This window comes from Ascaphus truei, unplaced genomic scaffold, assembly GCF_040206685.1.
Source record: "Ascaphus truei isolate aAscTru1 unplaced genomic scaffold, aAscTru1.hap1 HAP1_SCAFFOLD_925, whole genome shotgun sequence".
Taxonomy (NCBI): Eukaryota; Metazoa; Chordata; class Amphibia; order Anura; family Ascaphidae; genus Ascaphus; species Ascaphus truei.
The window spans coordinates 71953-88541 of record NW_027457264.1 but is presented as its reverse complement, the minus strand read 5'-3'; the positions used below and the strand labels follow the sequence as shown (position 1 = coordinate 88541).

General features: G+C 42.7%; 1 long non-coding RNA gene across 1 annotated transcript; it reads right to left on the bottom strand.

The window, feature by feature from the left end:
• Positions 1-5850: 5850 nt before the first annotated feature.
• Positions 5851-10852, bottom strand: LOC142486511 (uncharacterized). Its single transcript, XR_012799003.1, has 3 exons — positions 10594-10852; positions 6913-7030; positions 5851-5924 (listed from the first exon to the last, which is right to left on the bottom strand). It is a non-coding gene; the product is annotated as an uncharacterized LOC142486511 (long non-coding RNA).
• Positions 10853-16589: the final 5737 nt, after the last annotated feature.

Here is a 16589-nt window from a genome sequence, read left to right as displayed (position 1 = left end):
CTGAATCTTTTGGAAACTGAGTAATATTCTATGTTTTAATGCAATATTATGGATGATCAGCCGGTAAAATAAAGCTTACTGTATCTGTAGCCATGCTCTACCCATGATGTGCTGAATCAATGACTGCAGAGTGATTCAGAGTGGTAAACATGACTGGAACTCATCTCTGAATAGAGGACAGAACAGCAGTGCAGAGTAGGAGGTGAATGTATCTCAAATGGAAGACTTAGTAGCTATGTGGGGAGTAGACAGTACAGACTGATCAAATAAATAGTTAAAGGAGTATCTTCAACATTACTTGGCTTTGTTATCAACATTGAAGTTTCTCTTGTTTTTTCTGTTCTTTAAATCACTACTACTGATGCCATGTGTAACCTGTACTGAGAGATATACTCTACTGGCCTAGATGAAACCATATGATGCAAACAGGATTCATCCCACTCCAGATTCATATGATTGCACCACTTCAACCTTTAATAAAACACATAGAACTACAGCAGTGCGCTACTGCACATGTTCTTGTTATGAATGGTAGTAGATGTGGTCCTTGGGTCAATACTTCATACAGCAGCCACACTCTACTCATGATGTATTGAATCAACAAAAACCTGCATGGTACAGATCACAGGAAGGGTAGAGTAGAGGGGAATATGTCCAATGCGAAACCCTTAGCAGCTGGATTGTGTGGAGTCAACAAAACGACAAATACTAAATGAGAAATATACACATTGCTTATCTGTCTCTGTGTAGTCATTTTCCTCCTCTTCAACTGTCTTTCAAAATTTCTCTTCTGACAGAAAAGAAACACATGGCTTCAATATTCACTGTTCTTCCCTCCTGAAATAAAAGTTAAGCATTGCATGGTTATGATCATACATACAATGAACCTTGCGCCAAACCATGTGATCCAAAGTAAATCCACCTCCCTCCCATAGCTGTGTTCCTTCTAGAGCTTCTACCACACAAGTCATTAATGTTCGTGACACTGTACTGCAGTCACAGTCTGCACACAAAGTACTGAATCAATTACATCACACTGAAAAGGCAGTCTACATGATGCAATAGTTAACCATAATAACTCTGTCATGCAAATGACAGGAAAACCTATATGTATATCATTAGGGGAGAGGGGAAAAATAATTAAAAAATAAGTGCGACAAATAAAAACAGATTATAGGAAAGTAAATCCTTGCCCTGGGAACTTTACAATCTAATAGAAATGTTAGAAGACTTAAAGAGAGGCAGCAGTTGGGGGAAGAAGTGCAGTAGATGACAATGCTTGTCCTTAATGGTGGGTACAATTAGTAGAAAGCACATCTTGGGAACAATAGTTGTTAGCAGTGACTGTGGGTGTGGGACAGTAGCCACGAGTCAAAGTTTTTTAAATGCTTGATTTAAGTCGTGAATTTTAAGATTGGTCTTACATGTGGGTGGAAGAGGTTATGTTGGCATATACTGAGTGTGAGGAAGTTTCACATGTACGGTGCAGTGATGGAAAATGGTTTCAGGCAAGTGAGAGAACAGTAGAGGTGAAAGAAGTTTACAGGAGACAGTTATGGTTATAGTGCAAGAGACAAGCAAGGGCATAACGAGAGATCAAAGATGATATGCAAGAAGGAGCAGATTAATGGAGAGCCTTAACAAAAAGGTAAGGAGGAGAACTTTGTAGGTGATACAAAAACTTGATGGGATGCCAGGACAGGGATTTAAGGAGATGAGCAGAGACTGTTGTGGGAGAAAGTGAGATAATTCAAGCAGCAGAGTTTTGCATAGGAGAAAGTTGTGAAGCATGGAGGCCTGTTAGTAGTATGTTAAAATAACCTATAGGATAACAGTATACATTGGAGTTTTAGCAGTAGGTTGAGAGGGGAAAGGGAAGATCTTGGCAATATTACAGAGAAAGAGGCAACACATTTTACCCATAGCCGTGCATGTGAATGGAGATGGAATTGAAGAGCCAAATGTTACTCCTATGCAACATGTTTGATGACAAGATAGATGGTAGTACTGTTTACTGTGATGGAGAAAGGGGATAATATGAGCCCAGTGTTAGACATTAAGTTTAAGGCAGTGGAGTGCCATCCATGAGCATATAGCCAGGAGACAACCCAAGAGTAGGGACTGGATTGCAGGAGTGAGAACAGGGGTGGATAGATTTGTGTGTGTATCATCCGCATAGAGATTATATCTAAGGCCAAAAGCATTGATGAAGTCACCAAATGAAAGTATGTAGAGAGAAAGAGAGATCTCAGAACAGAGCCCTGATGTATACCCACAGACAGATCAATAGAAGACGAAGACATGTTAGCAACAGAGATGGAGAATGTGTGACAGGAAAGTTATGATGAAAACCAGGATAGAACTTTGTTACTGATACCAAGAGAGAGTTTAGAATATGAAGGAGGAGAGTGATTGAGAGCATCAAACGCAGCCGATAGATCAAGTAGGATTAGTAGGGAAAAACCTTGGGAATTAGCTTTAAGCACAGTCTGTAGAACGTGCTGTACGAAAGGCAGGTTGTAAAGGATCCAGGAGGGAATGTGATTTAAGAATGTTGACACTAGCAATTAGAAGGCAAACAGCATGAGGGATACAGAGCGGTAGTTAGTAAGGCACATAGGGTGTAGTTTGTTTCTGACAAAAGGGTGACCGCTACAGGCTTAAAGTAAGAGGGCAAAAATCCAGAGAATAGGGAGAAATTGAAGATGTGGGTGAGAGTGGGGACTAAGAGATGCAGTAAGGTGTGAGGGGATACGATCTAGAGGGCATGTGGTAGAGGGAGAATAGAAGATGATTAGCTTCCAGCTCTGTAAGAGAAGAAAAGGAGTCAAGTGCAGAAGGAGATTTGGGTAGAAGGAGAGAAGGGGGAAGGGACAGAAGGAATCTCCTTTTGGGTGGCATCCACCTTGCCTCTGAAGTAGTCAAATGCTTGAGGAGAAGTGAAGGAAGGATGGCAAGTGGGAGGAGAAGGTCAGTGGAGGGAGTCAAATACAGAGAAAAAAAACAGCGTAAATTAAATTTGAGTGTTGATGAGTGTGGAAAAAAGTAGTGTATTTAGCCCTAGAGAGCAGCTTTAAACAGGACAGGAGACATTTTTACTGTAGAAAAATCAAACAAAGTGTGAGATTTCCTCCGTAGGTATTAAGAACAGCGAGTGGAAGTGTGATGAGTGTGTTTGGGAATTTAGCCAAAGGTGTGGGTTAGAGGGATGAGTGTGTCAGAGCCTATAGGAGGCATATAGATAGGAGGATAGCATTGTAAGAGTTAATAAGATTGTTAGTTTAAGCAGAAAGAAAGAGAGAGAAGAGAGAAGAGAGGTTAGAGTAGATGTCAGAGGAGAGTTTAATTAAGCAGAGGCAAATCAGTGGGACAGGTAAGATGCGGTGAGGGGAATGACTGATTGTGACTGATGAGAGCAGAAGAGGTTATGTACAACTAGAGCCTTGTTAGTAAGAGTGGACATTCCAGAGGGCACAGGAGAAGGGAAGAGAAAAGTAAGGAAAGGAATGTGGATTACATTAGATAGGTTAACACTCTTAGTAGGGAGGCCTGATGTGTATATGAGCCGGTCCAAGATTATAAGAGATATCCCCCAACATCAGCGAGCATAGAAGGAGACACAGAGATAGGTGTAGAGAGAGACAGAGATAGGGATATGTAGAGAGAGAAGGGCGTCAAGAGAATGAGACAGATAGGCGTAGAGAGAGGAGACATAGAGAGAGGGGGCTTTGAGAGGGGGGCGTAGAGAATGAGGGAAGGTGGAAGAGAATAGGATGTGCAGGAGTGCATTTCATTGAGCAGTGCAGAAATAGCTGCAATAGAGGTCTGTACAAATGGTGCTTTGTGTAGACACATGCAAAGGTAGGGGAAGGAAAGTGTATAGAACATGTGGATAAAAGCAGGAGTGTGGAAGTTAGAGAAATTAGAAAAGTTTTACAGAGGAGTGAGGAAACAGTAAACAGAAAGAACAAGAGAGAGGTTACATTGGGATGACGTGCTGTGGTAGAGAGAAATGCTAGGAGAGAGCCTCCAGATATTAGAGGACATGAATTGAGAGAGCAAATGTATAAATCAAAACCGGAGGGGGAGGTATAGCACGAAAGCTTGCACAGCAGTTGATGAAGATTATAGTCTTAAAGTTGCGTGTACCTGTCAGGGCACTCAAGAAGGTCAATGCTCACAAGTGCAGAGTTCATGAAGAAATGCTGAATCCAGTTCCCCTCCAATTTAATTTTAATATAACTTTTTCATTCTTCATTACTGCAAAAAGCAAACAAAACAAAACCACATTGCATTACTATTTTCAAAATGGATTGAATGACATATTCAACAGTAACTGTGTGATGCCAATATTGCCTTCTCACTCGTAGGCCAGTACGGTCAGGTACCCAGTACTGATAAAACAATAAGTGCCCGTACTAAGTACCAATATTAATTATAAGGAAATGTAAAATCTCCAGGTCTCTCTCCATCTCTGCAACAGATATATGGATAAGCCCATATTAAGGCATCACGTGACCGGAGCCGTCACTGACTGGGTATACGCAAAGATGCAGGGAGATGCAAAGAAAGGGAGGGAGAGCGACAGGGAGAAGATGGGAAACGGAGGGAGGCACGGATGGCAGGCCTCTCTCTTTCACTGGTGCATGCAAGGAGCTGGTCCCAACATCCACAAAGTGTGTGTGTATTATTGGTTGTGTTTTATGGCGGTAGGAGGATAGTGTGTATATTGTGTGTGTGTGGGAGTATTATATTGTGTGTAGGGTATTATAGTGTGTATATTATGTTGAGGTGCAGAGGAGAGTGTTAGATTGGGTATCTTGTGTTAGGGGGTATTGTGTATATTGTGTTTAAGACTATAATATTATTGGGGAGATTATTATTGAGGAGGTATTAAAGTGTGTATTGTGGGGAGTATTAGTGTATGTATTATTTGTGGGTGACAGATGCTGTGGGTAGGCCAAGAGTACGGGCCAGACTAAGGTGGAGACTTTCTGTACTCTGCATACAGGACTCTACATGTACTGCAGAGGTGAAATTCCCCCAACTCCAATTTGCTACACTCTCCAAGAGAGAATATTGTGATCAGAGGTGGAAGATGAGCAGGGTCACTGCCCAGGGAGTAGCCTGTCAGGGGGCATGGAAATCTCTTTTGGTGCGTATGTTGCCACGTGGCATTGATTGACCGGTCAATTAGCACTGCTTCCTATCACAGTGACATGATCCGGTGCTGTGATCGGTTGCAGCGCTGACCAAGGTGTGTTAGTGCAGCAATTTACAGGGAGGGAACAGAGGTTGTGGGTGACAGATGCTGGGGGTAGGCCAAGAGTACGGGCCAGAGCAAGGTGGAGATATTCTGTACTCTGCATGCCCATCCTGCATGCCCAGGACTCTGCATGCATGCCAGTGGCTGTGGGGTGTGTGTGTGTAGGTATGCCAAGTGTCAGTGTGCATAAGTAAGTGTGCTGTGTGTGTAAGTAAGTTTGCCTGTGTGGCAGGAGGTGTAGGGGGGTGGGGGGCGGGGGGCGGTTCAGCTGGAGGACTTTACCCAGCACAAAAGCACATAGATGCCTCTGATTATATCACCCCAAATGCTGATAATATCCTGCTGTAGATGCACTTTACAGAAGATGATACAGATGTCATCAGTGTTTGGTGGGTTCATTAAATCAATCCATCATATAATAGCCACACTGTGCATATGATGTACTGAATCAGTAACACCAATCACAGGAAGACATCTCCATGGTAGGGGTAGTGTTGAAGTTAACAAAATATGTCCAGCACTGTGGTGTGGAGCCCATACATAATAATTGTGCACATTACCAGAACAACATATTGTCAACTGCATGATCATTTTGCTGCTTGTAGTGTATACTCTTGTCCTGTGCAGTGTTGTAGTAGATCCGTCTCTTCGGTGTTCACTGCAATAAAAGTAAGACATTGCATTAATATTACAGAAGTTTGGGGGCTGAAATCCCACTATGCTAATGACAGTTTCCCTTTGCATAAGATTCTTGTGATTATATCTCAATGATGATCAATAACAACTACATCATAACACAGCTGCTCTATACAGAATATGTATTTGCCATCAATGGTCATGGAGGCAATATGTCACACAATGTACATATATAGCAAGGATTATTTCTTCCTCTGGTGTATTATGATGGGAGGGTGAGATTCTGCATTATCAGCATCAGTAAATCTGTAGGAAACTGAGTGATATTCTATTTTTTAATGCAATATTAGGGTAAAATAAAGCTTGCTGTATCTATAGCCATGCTCTACCCATGATGTGCTGAATCAATGACTGCAGAGCGATTTAGAGTGGTAAACATGACTTGAACTCATCTCTGAATAGAGGGTAGCACAGTAGTGCAGAGTAGAAGGTGAATGTATCTCAAATGGAAACCCTTAGCAGCTGTGTGGGGAGTAGACAGTACAGACTGACCAAGTAAATAGTAAAAAGTAGTAACTTCAACATTACTTGGTTTTGTTCTCCACTCCTGTTTTTCTGTTCTTTAAATCACTAATACTGATGCCATATGTAACCTGTACTGAGAGTTATATACTCTACTGGCCTAGATCAAATTAAATGATGCAAACAGGATCCCTCCCACTCAAGATTCATATGATTGCACCACCTCAACCTTTCATAGCAATAACATAGAACTGCAGCAGTGCGCTACTGCACATGTTCTTGTTATGAATGGTAGTAGATGTGGTCCTTGGGTCAGTACTTCATACTGTAGCCACACTCTATTCATGATGTATTGAATCAACAAAAATCTGCATGGTACAGATCACAGGAAGGGGTGGAGTAGAGGTGAATATGTCCAATGCGAAACCCTTAGCAGCCGGATTTTTTGGAGTCAATAAAACGACAAATACTAAATGAGAAATATACACATTGCTTATCTGTCTCTGTGTAGTCATTTTCCTCCTCTTCAACTGTCCTTCAATTTTCTATTTTGCAAGAAAATGAACACATGGCTTCAATATTCACTTCTGTTCTGCAGTCTTTCCTCTTGAAATAAAAAAGTTAAGCATTGCATTATTATTATTATAATTATTATTGACGATACATACAATGAACCTTGCTCCAAACCATGTGATACAAAGCAAATCCACCTCCCTCCCACAGCTGTGCTCCTTCTAGAGCTTCTACCACACAAGTTATTCATGTCAGTGAAACTGTACTGCAGTCCCGGTCTGCACACAATCTACTGAATCAATGACATCACACTGTGTCACACAATGTCATGCTAACGACAGGAAACAATCTTTGTATATATCTTTGTATATATAATAATAATAATAATAATAATAATAAAAAAAATAAGACAGGACAGACACTCCTACATTGCAATCAATAGAAAATAACTGGGACAGGCACTTCAAGGATGCATACGGTCCCGGATAAACTGTAGCTACCTATACACGTGTGCCTTGTCTCTAGACTCTGCAAATATCTCTATTTATATACCACCCATTGTGTACTCAGCGCTTTACAAGAGAGACCAAAAAGTACAGGAAATTATTATACAATAAGTTCAACAAACAAAAACAGACAATAGGAAAGTAAATCCCTGTCCTGGGTAGTTTACAATCTAAGAGAAATGTAAGGAGACTTACAGAGAGACAACAGGTGGGGGAACAAGTGCAGTAGATGACAATGCTTGTCCTTAATGGTGGGTACTTGTAGTATAAAGCACTTCTTGGGAACAATAGTTAGTGACTGAATGAGTGACAGTAGCAACGAGTAAAAGCTATTGAAATGCTTCATTTAAGTTGTGAATTTTAAGGTTGATCTTAAATGTGGGTGGAAGAGGGTATGTTGGCATATACTGAGTGTGTGTGAGTTTCACAGGTAAATTGATGGGAAAGGGTTTCAGGCAAGAGAGCGAGTGCGCAGTAGAGGTGTAAGAAGTATAATGGAGACAGTTATTAGTAGAGCTTAGGAGACGAGGAAGGGCATAACGAGACCAAAGATGATATGTAGGAAGGAGCAGATGAATAGAGAATAGTGTTGGACTGGGTCCTCAACTATAAAAAAATGGGTAACGGGTACCCGGCCAAAATGAAAGGTTCTACCCGGTCGGGTACACGGTTTGGCACTTACCTTCCGGGTGGCGGTGACATCTAGGATCAGCAGCAGTCCTGTGACGGTGGCAGCATCTGTGGTGTCTTCAGCCGGCGGGGGAGCTGCAGGCTCACAGACACAGCTTACCTGCTTCGGTGCTGTGGAAGTGATTCCTGCAGCTCCCCCCGCCAGGTGAAGACACCTCTGATGCTGCCAACATCAGAGGACTGCTGCTGCTGATCCTAGATGTCTTAGGAAAGGTAAGTATAAAAGATTATTTCCAGCTGCCCTGACATTACCCGACGCCGGGTATTACCCGGCCAAGTCCACTTCTCAGTGGCCGGTTTCGAGTAATGTCCGGGTAGCTGGAAATGTGTTGGGTAACGCCGGGTACTCGGTACACCACTAATAGAGAACCTTAACAAAAAGGTAAGGAGGAGAACTTTGTAGGTGATCTGAAACTTGATGGGAAGCAAGGAGAGGGATTTAAGGAGGAGGAGGAGATGAGCAGATACTGTTGTGGGAGAAAGGGAAATTATTCAAGCAGCAGAGTTTTGGATAGATTGCAAATGAGAAAGTTGTGAAGCAGGGAGCCCTGTTAGCAGTATGTTAACCCATACGATAAGGGCATGCATTGGCGTTTTAGCAGTAGATTGACAGAGAAAAGGGCAAATCTTACAGAGAAAGAATCGACAAACTTTAGCCAGTGTCGTGAATGAAGATGGAAAGGGAAGAGTCAAATGTTACTCCTAGGCAATGTGCTTTCATGACAGGATGATGGTAGTACTGTTTACTGCGATGGAGAAAGGTGATATTAGGCCAGATTTAGGGGGAAATATGAGGAGCTCAGTTTTAGACATTAGGTTTAAGGCAGAAGAGTGTCATCCATGGAGGATATAGCCAGGAGGCGACCCGAAACTAGGAACTAAATTGCAGGAGTGACGGTAGGGTGGATAGGTGTGTGTATCATCTGCATAGAGATGATATCAAGGGCCAAAATAGTTGATAAGGTCAACTAGTGATAGTATGTAGTGAGAGAGGTCCCAGAACAGAGTCCTGAGGTATACCAACAGACAAAACAACAGGAGACAAAGACACGTTAGCAACAGAGATGGAGAATGTGTGATGGAGAAGTATGATGAAAACCAGGATATAAGTTTGCTGCGGATACGAAGAAAGAGTTTAGAATATGAATGAGAAGAGTGATTGACAGTATCAAAAGCAGAAGAGAGATCAAGCAGGATTAGTAAGTAAAATGGACCTTGGGAATTTTCTTTATGTACATAATTGGTTACATTGGGAAAGGCAGATTGTGAAGGGCCCAGAGGAGCATGTGATTTAAGAATGTTGATCAAACGGGAGATCACAAGACGTTCTAGCAATTAGGAGGCAAATGGTAGGACGGATACAGGGCGATAGTTAGAAATTCACACAAGGTCAAGGTTATTTTTGAGAATAGGGGTGACCACTGCATGCTTAAAAGGAAGAGTTGAAAGAGCCAAAGGATATGGAGGAATTGAAGATGTGGGTGAGAGTGAGAATATAGGATTGAGAGGGCATGTGGTAGAGGGAGAAGAGAAGATCAGGTTCCAGCTTTGTGACAGGAGAAAAGGAGTCAAGAGTGCAATGAGATCTAGATAGAAAAAGAGAGAGGGGGAAGGGAGAGAACGAATCTACTTGTGGATGGCATCCACCTTGCCTCAAGTGAGCAAAGGCTTGAGGAGAAATAAAGGATGGATGTTAAGTGGGAGGAGAAAGTCAGTGGTGGGACTCAAATACATAGAAGACAGTGTGAATGAAATTGGAGTGTTGATGAGTGAGGAAAAAGTAGTGTTTGACCTTAAAAAAAGGAGCAGAGTTTTACAGAACAGGACAAAGGTTTAGTGTAGAAAATCAGACTGTGAGATTTCCTCCATAGGTGTTAAGAGCAGCAGTGTGATGTGATGAAGTGTGATGAGAGCGTGCTTGTGAATTAAACCAATGCATGGGTTAGGCTGCGTCTATAGTAAGCACGCAACAGAAGGCAAAGTTAGCGCATGCCTGTCGCTCCAGCAATCCCTGCACTGAGGTCCGAGGCGACGGGGAGGCCCTGCATCGCTCGCACGCACTGTGGACGACCAAGCGTGTGCCCATGATAATCACGGCCTTAGAGGGATGAGTGTGTCAGAGCCTAGAAGGGGCATATAGATGATGGAGGAGGAGGGAGGAGGAGATGATAGCATTGTAAGAGTTAACAAGATAGTTAGTTTAAGCAGAAAGTGAGGAGAGGTTAGAGATAAGGGTAGATGTCAGAGGAGAGAGTTCAATTAAGCTGAGGTATCGAGTAGGACAGGGGTGAGGGGAATGAGAAGTGGTGGACATTCCAGAGGGCACGTGAGAAGGGAAGAGTAAAGTGAGACAAGGAATGTGGATTACATTAGATGGGTTAATACGCTTAGCAGGGAGGTGGAGAGAGAGGCAAGAGGCAGAGGGTGGTGTAGGGGTAGAGGAAGAGATGTTGCATGTACCTTGTCAGAACATTAAAGAACGTCAATTCACACTGGTGCAGAGTTGATGATGAAATGCTGAATCCAGTTCACGTCCAATTCAATTTTAACAGAACTTTTTCATTCTTCATTACTGCAAAAAAAAAAAGTAAAAAACAATGCATTACTATTTTCAAAATGGATTGAATTCCCCCACCAATGACTATGTGTTACCAATATATCCCTCTCAGTCCCACTGCAGCACATACTGTACCAGTGTGAAAGTAAGAAGGTACACAGTACCGGTAAAACAATACGTGCCGGTACTATGCACCATATGAATTATAAGGGGATGTAAATCTCCCAGTCTCTCTCCATATCCGCAACAGAGCGGGCTCCGGTCAGTGGCATGGATGCTCATATATGGGTATGCTCATATTTGGGCATCCCATGTCACTGACCGGAGCCGGCTCTGAGTATAGGGATATATGCGGAGACGCAGAGGTGCAAGGAAATGGGAGGAGGCACGGTGAGAAACAGGGAGAGACCACAGGAAGATAGAGGGCAACAACTTCCACAAGGTACTTGTATGGGTATAATTGTTTGTATTTTGTGCAGAGGGGGTAATTTCAGATAAAATACAATTCTCCACCCTCTACGAAACAATTCCACTTTGTTCAGTAAGCCAGAAAGTCTTGGTCCCATGTGGACTGAATTTAATGCAAATAAGGTCCTTAATACACAAGTAAAGAATAAAGTTACTTATTCTCTACTGTAAGAAGTGCCACATTGCCCACTATTTGGGTCCTGTGCCCAGATTGTGACCATGCATGGCAGAGGTGAGATTCCCCCAACTCCAATTTGCTACACTCTCCAAGAGAGATAATTGTGATCAGAGGTGGAACTAGGGGAGGGTGTGAGCAGGGTCACTGCCCAGGGAGTAACCTGACTGGGGGCACGGAAATCTCATTTAGTGCATATGTTGCGGCACTGCATTGATTGACCGGTCAATCTGCACTGCTGCCTGTCACAGTGACATCCTGATCGGGCACTGTGATCAGCTATAGCACTGACCCAGGTGAGATAGTTCAGCACTTTACAAGGAGGGAACAGATGTTGTGGGTGACAGATGCTGGAGGTAGGCCAAGACTGTTGGCCAGAGTAACGTGGAGACTTACTGCACTCTGCATGCCCATCCTCTCCCTGACATCAGGGGAAGGAAGTGGCCCTGGGGTGTGTGTAGGTATGCCAGATGTCAGTGTATGCATAAGTAAGTATGCCTGTGTAGTGGGAGGTGTAGGGGCGTTAAGCTGGAGGACTTAAAACAGGCACAAAAGCACATAGATACCTCTGATTATACCGCACCAAATGCTGATAATATCATGCTGTAGCTGCACTTTACAGAAGATGATGCAGATGTCATCATTGGTTGGTGGGTTCATTAAATCAATCCATCATATCATAACCACACTGTGCATATGATGTACTGAATCAGTAACACCAGGAAGACATCTCCATGTTAGGAGTAGAGTTGAAGTTAACAGAATATGTCCAGCACTGTGGTGTGTAGCCCATAAATAATAATTGTGCACATTACCAGAACAACATACTGTCAACTGCAAGATCATTTTGCTGCTTGTAGCGTATGCTCATCCTGTACAGTGTTGTAGTAGATCCGTCTCTTCAGTGTTCACTGCAACAAAAGTAAGACATTGCATTAATATTACAGACGTTTGGGGGCTGAAATCTCACTTCGCTGCGGACAATTTCCCTTTGCATAAGATTCTTGTGATTATGTCAATGATGATCAATAACTGCATCATAACACAGCCGCTCTATACAGAAGATGTACTTGCTCTCAATGGTCATGGAGGTAATACGTCACACAATGTACAGATATAGCAAGGATTATTTCTCCCACTGGTGCATTATGGCATTATGATGGGAAATGTTGTGAGATTCTGCATTATCAGCATCACTGAATCTTTTGGAAATTAAGTGATATTCTATGTTTTAATGCAATATTATGGATGATCAGCCGGTAAAATAATAATAGCTTGCTGTATCTGTAGCCATGCTCTACCCATGATGTGCTGAACCAATGACTGCAGAGAGATTCAGAGTGCTAAACATGACTGGAACGCATCTCTGAATAATGGGCAGCAAAGCAGTGCAGAATAGGAGGTGAAAGTATTTAAAATGGAAGATCCTTAGCAGCTGTGTGGGGAGTAGACAGTACAGACTGACCAAGTAAATGGTAAAAGGAGTAACTTCAACATTACTTGGCTTTGTTCTCCACATTGAAGCTTTCCTCCTCTTTAAATCACTAATACTGATGCCATGTGTAACCTGTACTGAAAGTTATATAATCTACTGGCCTAGATGAAACCATATGATGCAAACAGGATCCATCCCACTCCAGATTCATAGAATTGAACCACCTCAACCTTTCATAACAATCACATAGAACTGCAGCTGTGCGCTACTGCACATGTTCTTGTTATGAATGGTAGTAGATGTGGTCCTTGGGTCTTTACTTCATACTGTAGCCACCCTCTACTCATGATGTATTGAATCAACGAAAACTTGCATGGTTCAGATCACAGGAAGGGGTAGAGTAGAGATGAAAATATTCAATGTGAAACCCGTAGCAGCCGGATTGTGTGGAGTCAATAAAACGACAAATACTAAATGGTAAATGAGAAATATACACATTGCTTATCTGTCTCTGTGTAGTAATTTTCCTTCTCTTCAACTGTCCTTCAAATTTTCTCTTTTGCAAGAAAAGGAACACATGGCTTCAATATTCACTTCTGTTCTGCAGTCATCCCTCCTGAAATAAAAGTTAAGCATTGCATTGTTATTATGTTACTACATACAATAAACCTTGCTCCAAACCATTTGATGCAAAGCAAATCCACCTCCCACCCACAGCTGTGCTCCTTCTAGAGCATGCATGTCAAACTCCAGTCCTCGAGGGTCCCAAACAGGCCAGGTTTTCAGTAGGGATATCCTGAAAACCTGGCCTGTTTGCTGCCCTCGAGGACTGGAGTTTGACATCCTTGTTCTTGAGCTTCTACCACGCAAGTCATCCATGTGAGTGACACTGTACTGCAGTCCTGGTCTGCACACAATCTACTGAATCAATGACATCACACTGTAAAGGCAATCTACAAGATGTATTAGTTGTCCACACTTCCGAAATGTTACTTTTATGTCCAAATCACTTATTCCCATGACCTGATATTTGTATTTGTTATTTATAGGATTGTCACAAAGAGTTGATGAGGTCACCAAATGATAGTATGTAGAGAGAAAGAGAGATCTCAGAACAGAGCCCTGATGTATACCCACAGACAGATCAATAGAAGACGAAGACATGTTAGCAACAGAGATGGAGAATGTGTGACAGGAAAGTTATGATGAAAACCAGGATAGAACTGTGTTACGGATACCAAGAGAGAGTTTAGAATATGAAGGAGGAGAGTGATTGAGAGCATCAAACGCAGCAGATAGATCAAGTAGGATTAGTAGGGAAAAGTGACCTTGGGAATTTGCTTTAAGCACAGTCTGTAGAACGAGCTGTACGAAAGGCAGGTTGTAAAGGATCCAGGAGGGAATGTGATTTAAGAATGTTGACATTCTAGCAATTAGGAGACAAACAGCAGGAGGGATACAGGGCGGTAGTTAGTAAGGCACATAGGGTGTAGGTTGTTTCTGAGAAAAGGGTGACCACTACAGGCTTAAAGTAAGAGGGTAAAGAGCCAGAGAATAGGGAGGAATTGAAGATGTGGGTGAGAGTGGGGACTAAGAGATGCAGTAAGGTGTGAGGGGATACGATCTAGAGGGCATGTGGTAGAGGGAGAAGAGAAGATGATTAGCTTCCAGCTCTGTAAGAGAAGAAAAGGAGTCAAATGCAGAAGGAGAATTAGGTAGAAGGAGAGAAGGGGGAAGGGACAGAAGGAATCTCCTTGTGGGTGGCATCCACCTTGCCTCTGAAGTAGTCAAATGCTTGAGGAGAAGTGAAGGAAGGATGGCAAGTGTGAGGAGAAGGTTAGTGGAGGGAGTCAAATACAGGGAAAAAAAGACAGCGTAAATTAAATTTGAGTGTTGATGAATGTGAAAAAAAAGTAGTGTGGTTTGGCCCCAGAGAGCAGCTTTATACAGGACTGGAGACATTTTTACTGTAGAAAAATCAAATATCAATTGTGTGATTTCCTTCATAGGCATTAAGAACAGCGAGTGGAAGTGTGATGAACATGTTTGGGAATTTAGCCAAGGGTGTGGGCTAGAGGGACAAGTGTGTCAGAGCCTAGAGGGGGCATATAGATAGGAGGATAGCATTGTAAGAGTTAATAAGATTGTTAGTTTAAGCGGAAAGAGAGAGAGAGCAGAGAGGTTAGAGTAGATGTCAGAGGAGAGTTTAATTAAGCAGAGGCAAATCAGTGGGACAGGTAAGATGGGGTGAGGGGAATGACTGATTGTGAATGATGAGAGCAGAAGAGGTCATGTACAACTAGAGCCTTGTTAGTCAGAGAACGGACATTCCAGATGGCATAGGAGAAGGGAAGAGAAAAGTAAGGAAAGGAATGTGGATTACATTAGATAGGTTAACACTCTTAGCAGGGAGGCAGAGGCAGGGAGGCCCGATGTGTATATGAGCAGGTTCAAGATTATAAGAGATATCCCACACATCAGCAAACATAGAAGGAGACACAGAGATAGGTGTAGAGAGAGACAGAGATAGCTCTATGTAGAGAGAGAGGGACGTAGAGAGAATGAGACAGATAGGCGCAGAGAGAGGGGGCGCAGAGAGAGGAGGCGCCAAAAGAGGGGGCGCAGAGAGAGGGGGCACAGAGAATAGGATATTAAAGAGTGCTTTTCATTGAGCAGTGCAGAAATAGCTGCAATAGAGGTCTGTACAAATGGTGCAGTGTGTAGACACATGCAAAGGTAGGGGAAGGAAAGAGGAGAACATGTGGATAAAAGCAGGAGTGTGGAAGTTAGAGAAATTAGAAAAGTTTAACAGAGGAGTGAGGAAACAGCAAGCAGAAAGAACAAGAGAGAGGTTACATTGGGATGACGTTCTGTGGTAAAGAGAAAATGCTAGGAGAGAGCTTTCAAATATTAGAGGACATGAATTGAGGGAGCAAATGTATAAATCAAAACCTGAGGGGGAGGTATAGCACGAAAGCTTGCACAGCAGATTATAGTCTTAATGTTGCGTGTACCTGTCAGGGTATTCAAGAAGTTAAATTCTCACAAGTGCAGAGTTCATGATGAAATGCTGAATCTAGTCCCCCTCCAATTTAATTTTAATATAACTTTTCCATTCTTCATTACTGCAAAAAGCAAACAAAACAAAACCACATTGCATTACTATTTTCAAAATGGATTGAATGGCATATTCAACAGTGACTGTGTGATGCCAATATTCCCCACTCACTCGTAGTGAAGCACATATTGTACTAGTGTTGAAAGTAGGCCGGTAGAGTCAGGTACGCAGTACTGATAAAACAATAAGTGCCCGTCGTAAGTACCAGCTCCGCAACAGTGCGGGCATCACATTAGTGACGTGGATGAACATATATGGATAAGCCCATATTAAGGCATCACGTGACCAGAGCCGTCACTGACTGGGTATACGTAAAGACGCAGGGAGATGCAAGGAAAGGGAGGGAGAGAGACAGGGAGAAGATGTGAAACGGAGGAAGGCACGGATGGAGGGAGTTCTTCCGAGCTTCTGCGGGCCTCTCTCTTTCACTGGTGCATGCCGGGAGCTGGTCCCAACATCCACAAAGTGTGTGTGTATTATTGGTTGTATTTTATGGGGGTAGGAGGGTAGTGTGTATATTGTGTGTGTGGGAGTATTATATTGTGTGTAGAGGTGCAGAGGAGAGTACTAGATTGTGTATCTTGTGTAAGGGTGTTGTGTATATTGTGTTTGGAGCTATAATATTATTGGGGAGATTAGTATTGAGGAGGTATTATAGTGTGTATTGTGGGGAGTATTAGTGTGTGTATTGTTTGTGGGTGAC